This window comes from Ranitomeya imitator, chromosome 5, assembly GCF_032444005.1.
Source record: "Ranitomeya imitator isolate aRanImi1 chromosome 5, aRanImi1.pri, whole genome shotgun sequence".
Classification (NCBI taxonomy): domain Eukaryota; kingdom Metazoa; phylum Chordata; class Amphibia; order Anura; family Dendrobatidae; genus Ranitomeya; species Ranitomeya imitator.
In genome coordinates, this window is record NC_091286.1 from 552358867 (window position 1) to 552370977 (window position 12111).

Below are 12111 nucleotides of genomic sequence, written 5' to 3' on the forward strand. Positions count from 1 at the left end.
ATGAGGTCTGTGACTCCATGATGAGAGGTCTGTGACTACATGTTGAGAGGTCTGTGACTCCATGATGAGAAGTCTGTGACTACATGATGAGAGGTCTGTGACTACATGATGACAGGTCTGTGACTACATGAGAGGTCTGTGACTACATGATCAGAGGTCTGTGACTACATGATGAGAGGTCTGTGATTACATGATGAGAGGTCTGTGAAAACATGCTTAGAGGTCTGTGACTACATGATGAGAGGTCTGTGACTCCATGAGAAGTCTGTGATTCCATGATGAGAGGTCTGTGACTCCATGATGAGAGGTCTGTGACTCCATGAGAAGTCTGTGATTCCATGATGAGAGGTCTGTGACTCCATGATGAGAGGTCTGTGACTCCATGATGAGAAGTCTGTGACTACCTGATGAGAGGTCTGTGACTACATGATGAGAGGTCTGTGACTACATGTTGAGAGGTCTGTGACTCCACGATGAGAAGTCTGTGACTACATGATGAGAGGTCTGTGACTACATGATGAGAGGTCTGTGACTCCATGATGAGAGATCTGTGACTCCATGATGAGAGATCTGTGACTACATGATGAGAGGTCTGTGACTACAGGATGAGAGGTCTGTGACTGCATGATGAGACGTCTGTGACTGCATGATGAGAGGTCTGTGACTACAGGATGAGAGGTCTGTGACTGCATGATGAGACGTCTGTGACTACATGATGAGAGGTCTGTGACTACATGAGAGGTCTGTGACTGCATGATGAGACGTCTGTGACTACATGATGAGAGGTCTGTGACTACATGATGAGAGGTCTGTGACTCTATGATGAGAGGTCTGTGACTCCATGCTGAGAGGTCTGTGACTACATGAGAGGTCTGTGACTACCTGATGAGAGGTCTGTGACTCCATGATGAGAGGTCTGTGACTCCATGATGAGAGGTCTGTGACTACCTTATGAGAGGTCTGTGACTCCATGATGAGAGGTCTGTGACTCCATGATGAGAGGTCTGTATGTTGTGAATTCTGTTGTCAAACTCCCTCCTGTGGTCGTGAATGGTACTTCGGCGAGTTCTGTCTATGGGCTCCCTCTGGTGGCTATGAGTGAAGCTGCTGCTTCTGAGGTTCCTTACACAGGTGACGTGGTTTATCCTTTGGTTGGCTTCTCTATTTAACTCCACTCAGATCGTTACTCCATGCCAGCTGTCAATGTTTTAGCATTGGTTCAGTTCGCTCCTGGATCTGCCTGGTGACCTGTCTTCTCCTGCAGAAGCTAAGTTCCTTATTGTTATTTTTGCTCTTTGTTTCTTTGTCCAGCTGGTTATCCTGATTTTGTCTTGCTAGCTGGAAGCTCTGGGATGCAGAGTGGCACCCCCCGCATCGTGAGTCGGTGCAGAGGACCCTTTTGCACACTCTGTGTGGTCTTTTGTAGGTTTTTGTGCTGACCGCAAAGATTCCTTTCCTATCCTCTGTCTATTTAGTAAGTCTGGCCTCCCTTTGCTGAAACATATTTCATTTCTGCGTTTGTGACTTTCATCTTTACTCACAGTCATTATATGTGGGGGGCTGCCTATTCCTTTGGGGAATTTCTCTGAGGCAAGGTAGGCTTTATTTTCTTCTCTAGGGCAAGCTAACTCTGAGGCTGTGACGAGGCGCCTAGGGAGCGTCAGGAGCGCTCCACGGCTATTTTTAGTGTGTGCGATAGGATTAGGGCTTGCGGTCAGCAGAGCTCCCACATCCCAGAGCTCGTCCTGTATGAGTTTAACTATCAGGTCGGGTGCTCCTAACCACCAGGTCATAACATCTGTAACTCCATGATGAGAGGTCTGTGACTCCATGATGAGAAGTCTGTGACTACATGTTTAGAGGTCTGTGACTGCATGTTGAGAGGTCTGTGACTCCATGATGAGACGTCTGTGACTACATGATGAGAGGTCTGTGACTACATGATGAGAGGTCTGTGACTACAGGATGAGAGGTCTGTGACTGCATGATGAGACGTCTGTGACTACATGATTAGACGTCTGTGACTACATGATGAGAGGTCTGTGACTGCATGATGAGACGTCTGTGACTACATGATGAGAGGTCTGTGACTCCATGATGAGAGGTCTGTGACTACATGATGAGAGGTCTGTGACTCCATGATGAGAGGTCTGTGACTCCATGATGAGGTCTGTGACTACTTGATGAGAGGTCTGTGACTACATGATGAGAGGTCTGTGACTACATGATGAGAGGTCTGTGACTCCGTGATGAGAGGTCTGTGACTCCGTGATGAGAGGTCTGTGACTCCGTGATGAGAGGTCTGTGACTCCGTGATGAGAGGTCTGTGACTCCGTGATGAGAGGTCTGTGACTACATGATGAGAGGTCTGTGACTGCATGATGAGACGTCTGTGACTACATGATGAGAGGTCTGTGACTACTTGATGAGAGGTCTGTGACTACTTGATGAGAGGTCTGTGACTCCGTGATGAGAGGTCTGTGACTCCATGATGAGAGGTCTGTGACTCCATGATGAGAGGTCTGTGACTCCATGATGAGAGGTTTGTGACTCCATGATGAGAGGTTTGTGACTACATGGTGAGAGGTCTGTGACTCCATGATGAGAGGTCTGTGACTCCATGATGAGAGGTTTGTGACTACATGATGAGAGGTCTGTGACTACATGGTGAGAGGTCTGTGACTCCATGATGAGAGGTCTGTGACTCCATGATGAGAGGTTTGTGACTACATGATGAGAGGTCTGTGACTACATGATGAGAGGTCTGTGACTACATGGTGAGAGGTTTGTGACTACATGACGGACTCCGCCACCCTGCACGTTTCGCCTCCAGCAGACCACCCCTTCCACTCTCTGCCAGCTGGTGGGCTCCTCTCATTGTGAGTCTGGGCGTCTCCTCCTGCTCCTCGCTCCCCGCCATTGGATTAGTGGCTGTGATGATGAGCTCAGCAGGGCTCAGCTTTCAGGATGGGGCATTGCCTCAGCAGCAGCAGCAGGCTCTTCCCATCTGGGCTGTCTCACTCCTATGCAGGGGGTGGGGGTGACAAAGGTAATCTTTAAACACAAAGCAAAACTGCCCCCATAGGGCTTCACCAAAGGGAGAATCCAAGGACCCGCAGAAAGAATCCGCCTGTGTGACTGATGGCTGGGCTGGCGCTGCTATGCCAGGGAGAGCAGGGGTGCCAGCTAGCTGTGCCTTCCGCTCCATGTGTGGCTCCATGAGGGGTACAGCTGTGCCCTGCGCCTGATATGGGGGGCGCCTTCCAGCAGTAACTTTCGCAGGACCCCCAGGCCTGCACCATTGCACATCTGGGCACCGCGCGCTGGGGATTCTCACCTTTTCCAGGATCCTTTGTAGTTTTGTATCTTTTCTGGTCTCAGCTTGGAATGACAAGTAGTGGATGTAGCAGCCCACTGTAAGGTAAGCGCTTTGTGTCTGTCCCTGTGCCACACACAGCTCCACCTCATCCTCTCCCAACAATCCCAGCATTTGCCCACCCTGTGCTACATGTCTTCTGTGCCCTGGGTCTAAGCCTGGCATCCTCCAGGGTCAGGACCCATCACTGGTTTCTGTGTCTTGTGATTGCAGATGTTTAGGAAATAAACTTTGCAACTTTGTGACAACAGAAATGAAGCCAAACAAGTGTACGAATACGAAGTGTTCCTGGCATGGTGGGTGCAGTAAGTGGCTGTACTGATGCCTGGCCATAGGTTACAGACTGCTACCATGTTCTAGTTTCTCCCAGGAGTTTTCTTTGTGTTTTGTGTCTTTGATGAAGTGTGATGATCCTGTTTTGCCCATGGTCTGCTGTGTGGTCATCATCTGTGAACTGTGATTATTGTTATGCTGTAATGTCTATTGTCTGTACAAGTCCCCTCTATAATTTGTAAAGCGCTGCGGAATATGTTGGCGCTATATAAATAACATTATTATTATTATCTCTCAGGACCCCTCTAAGGGTACCGTCACACAGTGCAATTTTGATCGCTACAACGGCACGATTCGTGACGTTCGAGCGATATAGTTACGATATCGCAGTGTCTGACACGCTCCTGCGATCAGGGACCCCGCTGAGAATCGTACGTCGTAGCAGATCGTTTGAAACTTTCTTTCGTCGTCTAGTGTCCCGCTGTGGCGGCATGATTGCATGGTGTAACATATATCGTATACGATGTGCGCATAGTAACCAACGGCTTCTACATCGCACATACGTCATGAAATTATCGCTCCAGCGTCGTAGATTGCAAAGTGTGACAGCAGTCTACGACGCTGGAGCGATATTGTTACGACGCTGGAGCGTCACGGATCGTACCGTCGTAGCGATGAAAATTGCACTGTGTGACGGTACCCTAAGAACATTGGGAGATTTTTTGCTCTGTATACCCATTGTTGTAATGCCTGCCCTAACCCTGCATTACTCTGATGAGGTAAGGGCACCCAGTAGGTGGCATATTAACAGCTCTTTCAGGCAAGGCAAAATTGGGCCTGGAGCAATATGTTGTGGCGGCTGTGCTGTGTACTGAACTAGAAAGTGCAATTATCCATTATGACTACTGCACAGCGGTGACTTGTAATGACGCGGACCTTTGTGTGGGCATTAATGTGGCTGCGGGGCACACTGTCGGTTGTTGAGTTTAGGCCATGCAGTTAGACAAGCTTCCTCGTGGTCCAGGCCAGGGGGGCTACCACCGTGGATTACATTTAGAATGGATATTGCGCAATGTTGACTGTTCTATGTTTGGACCATGACAGCACTTAGTAAAGAAACCATCAGTTTCCAGTTCTGTGTTCATGGTCTGTGATAATATTTGGACAATAAGGGAATATACTGTATATATATAGTATTCTATAGCGCTGTGTATATATACATAAACCGTGTGCATCTTTCACAACAGTTTCACAAAAGTTTCAGAAAACTTTACAAAATGAGTTGCAGAGGTTGTAAATGACGGAGGTGCCGTTCTCTGAAGGATGCAGTCTTTTCCTATCCAATAGCAGACCACTAGAGGAGGTCTTTAGTCTCGTTATATAGGATTTAGGACCTCTGACCTTACGGTGCTCTATAAGAAGAGCACATACATTGGGTGATGGCAGCCATCGGCAGGTACATAGACACTTCCCATTGGAATGAACAAACAGAAATGAATCTTGAATTCTCGGCATCTGCTCGGTTTATGGAACCATCAGGTCTGTCTAGCTGGCGGTGACCTGTGGGTCAAATCAGGCCCGTGGCCTAATATTTCTGTCCTTGAGTTTCTGTGTCGTTTATTCACCTTTGTATTAGAAGTATAGTTTGTTAAAGAAAATAAAATTCCATTTGGAGAACATTTACACCATGCCCGTATGTGGTCTTACAATGGCTGCTGCCCTTGGGTTTCACTGTTGTCTGTTCTTCTCTCCCACTCTCCTGACAAATCTCCCATAAGAAACATGGTGCAACAAATACACTTTGTATCCGTGCATTAGAGCTTCATTAATAGTGCCATGGTGCCTCCTTAAAGCCAGAGAGTCCCATTAACAGCGTTAGTCAACATATTCAATAAAATAGCGCAGCGGTCTCATCCCATCTCCAACACCTCTGCGCTCTGCCAAAAAGTGACAGCCAATAAACTGCCGCTTACACGTCACGTCACGTCCTCTCCTGGAGGTCACTGAGTTTGGTGGAGCAGTCGGGGACAGTCTGCTTTTGCTGGACAGATTTCTTGCTTCATGGGGGAGTTGGGTGCTTTAATGGAAATTTGGATGGTTTCTTTTATTTTTTACAAAAGTGGAGATTTAGGCCCCAGTTCATTAAACGGCTTTCTCCAGAATTTTTAAAACTGTTTCAAATGTCAAGAAAAAATTTGTGCAACTTGTAATTTTTAGACAGATCTTGTTTCGGCAACTTTGTAACAAGTGGGCAGAGCTTCATGGGCAATGGGGCCAGACGAAGGGCAGCCGTCAGAATTACCATAATTACGGCGTATAATGACAGTCGCTGACTGGGGTATGTTTCATGAAGTAGTGGACAGCAGCCCAATAATTAAGCAAATTAAGGAAGAGGAACATGTATCTTTATGAATTCAGTGTAAAGTCTTAATCAAGATGGCGTGCAAAACGCTAGTCTTGGCTGGTCGAGCCCTTAATTTAAAGGGAACCTGTCTTGTCAAAAAATGTTATTAACCTGCAGATGTGGAGTGGGTTAGTAGCGTTGTTAATCTGCCCGGTGCCCACATTGAGACCTGACTGCCAGAAGAAAATGAACTTCAGTCAGTGATCAGTACATAGTGACTCATAAGTACAGAGCCGGCTGTCAGTCAGTGACGGTGTGTGGTTACAGCTGCCACTCACTGTGCGCTGAGCGGTTCCAGCCACGCCTCTATTACTGAAAGGCGGAGGCTTCCGGGAGGAATTAAGGTAATTTTTTCCTGGCAGTAGGGCTTTCGGTGCGGCGGCTTTAGACTGCGATTACTCTGTAGATTATCCCAATATCTGCGGGTTAATAGCATTTTGGGACATGACAGCTTCCCTTTAAACTTAACATCATGCTCTAAACCGATACAAAATCACTGAAAAACTGCAATTTTGAACGTGGATCTCTCACCAGATTTTACAATATACATTGGATTTATAAATTAAATTAAAAGCCAGAATTAAGTTATACAGTTTAATATTAAAATTAACATTGAATTTTTTTAGTATTGTAAAGTCTTTCTGGCATGGATTTGTAAGGTAAGTACACCAGCCTCATCAGTTGTAAGATCTGTTTAATATTGTGTGCAGATTGTATGGTGAAATCCGATGACGGATCCTCGTTCACGGTTCCAAGATTGCTTGCATTGTAGCAGCAGTGTGTGAACTGGCCTATACATGTACTGCTCATCACAGTAATGAACCGTGAGGCGAGAGAGTTTGCTGCATTAATCAGATAGAGAGATTGAATTTGTGATAGCATTTTCTTCTTGAGGAACACATGCAGCACTCTTTTGGCCTTGTGATATAATGCAGCACTGTGCTCTTGTTGACAAAGATGAGCCTCTTCTAAATTGTCAATTCACTTAGACTTGGCAGCATTGTTAATGCCGCTGCTGCGTGCCAGGGCGGTATAGTGTATTGCAGGGTTTTCCAATAGCAATGGACAACGCTCAAATGAGAAAATACAATAGATACTGTAGAGGCGTACTGGTCACCACAGATGACCTCACGAAGGCTTCAGGAACTAATATCTATGTCCCTGAACTGACCGTCATGGCGTAGACTTGACTTCAGTACACCTAATGGGAACCTATCGTCTGTTTATTGAAGTGTGTAAATTATTGCCTGGATGTACCGTCACATATGGAGATGAGTGTCATGGAGAATTGGAATCTAGGTCTGCTCCATCTGTCCTCTGTCATTAGGGAAAAGATATGTAAAAACCAAAAATAAAAATCCAATGATTGAAAACGTCCCTGCATTTTATCATAGGCCTTTGATTCAGGTAACGAGGGATCAACATTTTCTGTCTCACCTAATAATTCAGATTGAAAGGCATGAACCCAAAACATGGAATTAGCTGTCCTGCCGGTCTCTGGAGCAAGGCATAAAGGACTGTTGCTCCCTCGGTGTTCCGGCTACCGGATCCTGCAGCTCAGAAGGAGGCAGCCTTTGCAGGGCAGAACTCCTTCTGGTTCCTCTCCTTTTGCTATGACTTCGTTTCTCACCCTCTACAATACAGTTCTCTGTTCGTGTCTATTTCTTAGGATGCTGCCGCACTTGGGGCAGGCGCAGCTCCGTGTCCTTCTGTCTAGGCCTCTGACAGGATCCAACCCCTGTCAGGGACCAACTCTGTCAGCAACTGCTCGATGTTCCTCCTTCCTCTCTGTCTGCCTGACAGGAACTGCCTAACTTCCTATCCAGGCCACCAGTTTTACCTAATTGTGAAGAGTGCCCTAATAAATAGGAGCATAGCTCCCCCTGGTGGACTGGAGTGTGAAGTGTGTTGCATGGTTTGTGATACCTGGTAGAGATCTCCTTTATTGCCTTCAAACATAACAGCACTCCCCCCTAGAGGAGAATGATATTACTGCAACGACCAGGACCCTGGGGCGCCGCACACTGGAGTTAATTTCTGCTGCCGGCCCAATTCCTTAGTCCAATGGCTGCCATTGGATGTTACTTTACTATGCATGAAAATCAGCGTGGCCTCCAGCCATTGAACAAGAAGTCATGACATTACATAACTGTGGATGAGGCAGCGCATATTCATTTGCCTGTGTTCATGTGGCTTGTTCTATGGGCAGGTGCACATCTGAGAGACTCGGCCGATTACGCAAATGACAATATGATCACGCGCTGATCAGTGTTAGCACAGTGTGATCTGATTCTCTCGGATGTCACGCTGATCAGAGTTTTATCAGCACAGTGTGATCTGATTCTCTCAGATGTCACACGCTGATCAGAGTTTGATCAGTGTCAGCACAGTGTGATCTGATTCTCTCAGATGTCACACGCTGATCAGAGTTTGATCAGTGTCAGCACAGTGTGATCTGATTCTCTCAGATGTCACACGCTGATCAGAGTTTGATCAGTGTCAGCACAGTGTGATCTGATTCTCTCAGATGTCACACGCTGATCAGAGTTTTATCAGCACAATGTGATCGGATTCTCTCGGATGTCACACGCTGATCAGAGTTTCATCAGTGTCAGCACAGTGTGATGTGATTCTCTCGGATGTCACACGTTGATCAGAGTTTGATCAGCGTCAGCACAGTGTGATCTGACTCTCTCGGATGTCACACGCTGATCAGAGTTTGATCAGTGTCAGCACAGTGTGATTGGATTCTCTCAGATATCACACGCTGATCAGAGTTTGATCAGTGTCAGCACAGTGTGATCTGACTCTCTCGGATGTCACACGCTGATCAGAGTTTGATCAGTGTCAGCACAGTGTGATCTGATTCTCTCGGATGTCACACGCTGATCAGAGTTTTATCAGTGTCAGCACAGTGTGATGTGATTCTCTCGGATGTCACATTGATCAGAGTTTGATCAGCGTCAGCACAGTGTCATCTGACTCTCTCGGATGTCACACGCTGTTCAGAGTTTGATCAATGTCAGCACAGTGTGATGTGATTCTCTCGGATGTCACACGTTTGTCAGAGTTTGATCAGCGTCAGCACAGTGTGATCTGACTCTCGGATGTCACACGCTGATCAGAGTTTGATCAGTGTCAGCACAGTGTGATGTGATTCTCTCGGATGTCACACGTTGATCAGAGTTTGGTCAGTGTCGGCACAGTGTGATCTGATTCTCTCAGATGTCACACGCTGATCAGAGTTTTATCAGCACAGTGTGATTTGATTCTCTCGGATGTCACACGCTGATCAGAGTTTGATCAGTGTCGGCACAGTGTGATATGATTCTCTCAGATGTCACACGCTGATCAGAGTTTTATCAGCACAGTGTGATCTGATTCTCTCGGATGCCACACGCTGATCAGAGTTTGATCAGTGTCAGCACAGTGATCTGACTCTCTCGGATGTCACACGCTGATCAGAGTTTGATCAGTGTCAGCACAGTGTGATCTGACTCTCTCGGATGCCACACTTTGATCAGAGTTTGATCATCGTCAGCACAGTGTGATGTGATTCTCTCAGATGTCACACGTTGATCAGAGTTTGATCAGTGTCAGCACAGTGTGATCTGACTCTCTCGGATGTCACACGCTGATCAGAGTTTGATCAGTGTCAGCACAGTGTGATCTGACTCTCTCGGATGTCACACGCTGATCAGAGTTTGATCAGCGTCAGCACAGTGTGATCTGACTCTCTCGGATGTCACACGCTGATCAGAGTTTTATCAGCACAGTGTGATGTGATTCTCTCGGATGTCACACACTGATCAGAATGTGATCAGTGTCAGCACAGTGTGATCTGATTCTCTCGGATGAAAGAATCGGTTCCCACTGTAAGGACAAGATGGGGAACAAAATTTCTCCATCTTCTTCATTGTGTCATTCAGACATCACTCAGATGTCATCCAAGTGCAGTCTGATGACTTCCACACAGTCATTGACTTGCACGGCCGAGTGTGACCAAACTCGGACCTGTGTGCGGCCCCATAGAATAGCATTGGTCCGTGTGCGATCCAATGTTTTGTCAGATCGCACTCGGAGGGAAAATACAGTGATGTGAGTGAGCCCTTAGTGTTGTAGCTCCTTTGTAATCTTTAATCTCAGGAAGTTTGGCCTGTGACCTATATTCATTTCCATCCCTGATGTAAAGTAAATCAGCTCTGCATAAACTGACTTCTTGGTGATCTTGTTTGGGCTGTGTGCACACACCACTGCTGTGCACAGAATGGCGGTGAGACAGAGCAGGTGTTTACACTAGTATACATGCAAAATCTAGGCACTGGGTTGTCCCATGTTCTGTCTTCAAGAGCGTATTACTCTGCTGCCTGCTAGCTTTTGGCTTGACAAGGAAAAGAGGGGGGTGCTCTCTCGGTTGATTGACAGTTCAGGATAGCAGCTTTGTTCTGACTCTAGCTTAAACTGCGCCTTCTCTGATGATGCAAAATCAGCTTTGTCTCTGCAGCATCGAGTGATCTGGCCGGCTTCAGAGCAGTGCTTGAAAGGCCTATTCGAAAGAACTTAAAAGCTCCTTGCCTAGTAGACTCCGCTGATAGACTGCAGAGATGGCAAGAAATGGTGATCAAGAAAGTAAAAAATTCCTCTTTTAATAAAAAAAAGGGTTGTTTCAAGCATTTTAGGAGGATGACACAATTTCTTAAGGATGTGCAGAGACTAAGTTATTGACAAAGATATTGGCTACTGCCTGGTATAGCTGGGATACATTTGAGATGGCGATGAACTGGAAATTCAACCTACTCGGATCAATGATGACTCAAGATTCAGCAACATCACCGGAAGTCAATAGAATAGCCATGGGCACATCAGCAATGAAGTCACTGGTGAAGGGCTTCAACTCTATGAACATTTCACTGGCGAAGAAGACACATCTCATGCATAATTTGGTCTTTTCTGTGGTAACATACCGATGTGAAACCTGGATGATAAAGAAATAAGACAGACGAAGAATCAACGCTTTCGAAATGTGATGCTGCAGAAAGATATTATCAATGTCATGGATGGCAAGAAGAAGAACAAATAAATCAATTTTGGAATAAATCAAGCCAGTCATGTCACTTGAAGCAAGGATCACCAAGCTATGACTTGCCTACTTTGGACGACACACCATACGAAGAGAGCAATCACTGGAGAAGGACATACTCCTGCAACTGCAACACCCTCCTCTGTGGCCTACCTTCTAACACCCTTGCACCCCTCCAGTCCATCCTTAACTCTGCTGCCTCACTAATTAATCTCTCTCCTCGCTGCACTCCTGCTTCCCCTCTTTGCAAATCCGTTCACTGGCTCCCAATTTCCCAGCGTATCCAGTTTAAACTACTAACACTAACCTACAAAGCCATCCATAACCTTTCTCCTCCGTATATTTCCACACTAATCTCTCAATATCTTCCCTCACGTAATCTCCGGACCTCCCAAGACCTCCTCCTTTCCTCCACGCTTATTCGCTCCTCACCCAATCGCCTCCAAGACTTCTCCCGAATATCACCTATCCTCTGGAATTCAGTCCCCCAGCACATCTGTTTATCCACTACTTTTGGATCCTTCAAAAGAAACCTGAAAACCCATCTCTTCAAAGAAGCTTACAGCCTGTAAAGACCACAAGGCCACCTCAACACCATCGCAGCTACTGCAACCCTCGACCTACTGTCTCCTTCCCCATAATCCTGTAGAATGTAAGCCCGCAAGGGCAGGGTCCTCTTCCCTCTGTATCAGTCTGTCATTGTTAGTTTTGTTTACTGTAAGTGATATTTGTATTTTGATGTAACCCCTTCTCATGTACAGCACCATGGAATTAATGGTGCTATATAAATAAATAATAATAATAAAAAAGGACATCATGGTCGGAAGAATAGACGGAACAGGATGATGAGGAAGACCAGCAACCTGATGGCTTGATACAACAGAGGAGAAGACTCTGGACCTGTCTAGGCTTGCACAAGATCGATCTTCCTACAGAGCATTCATCCATAAAGTCGCTATGATTCGGGATCAAACCGAA

At 46.4% G+C, this 12111-nt stretch overlaps 1 protein-coding gene across 1 annotated transcript in view; it reads left to right on the plus strand.

Moving 5' to 3' along the window:
- The first annotated feature begins 2981 nt into the window (after window positions 1-2981).
- SPSB4 (splA/ryanodine receptor domain and SOCS box containing 4) overlaps window positions 2982-12111 on the plus strand; it is a 200022-nt gene continuing 190892 nt past the window's right edge. Inside the window, exon 1 of the mRNA XM_069727634.1 lies at window positions 2982-3421. The gene's annotated coding sequence lies outside the window, so the exon portion shown is untranslated. The remainder of the gene's footprint in view (window positions 3422-12111) is intronic.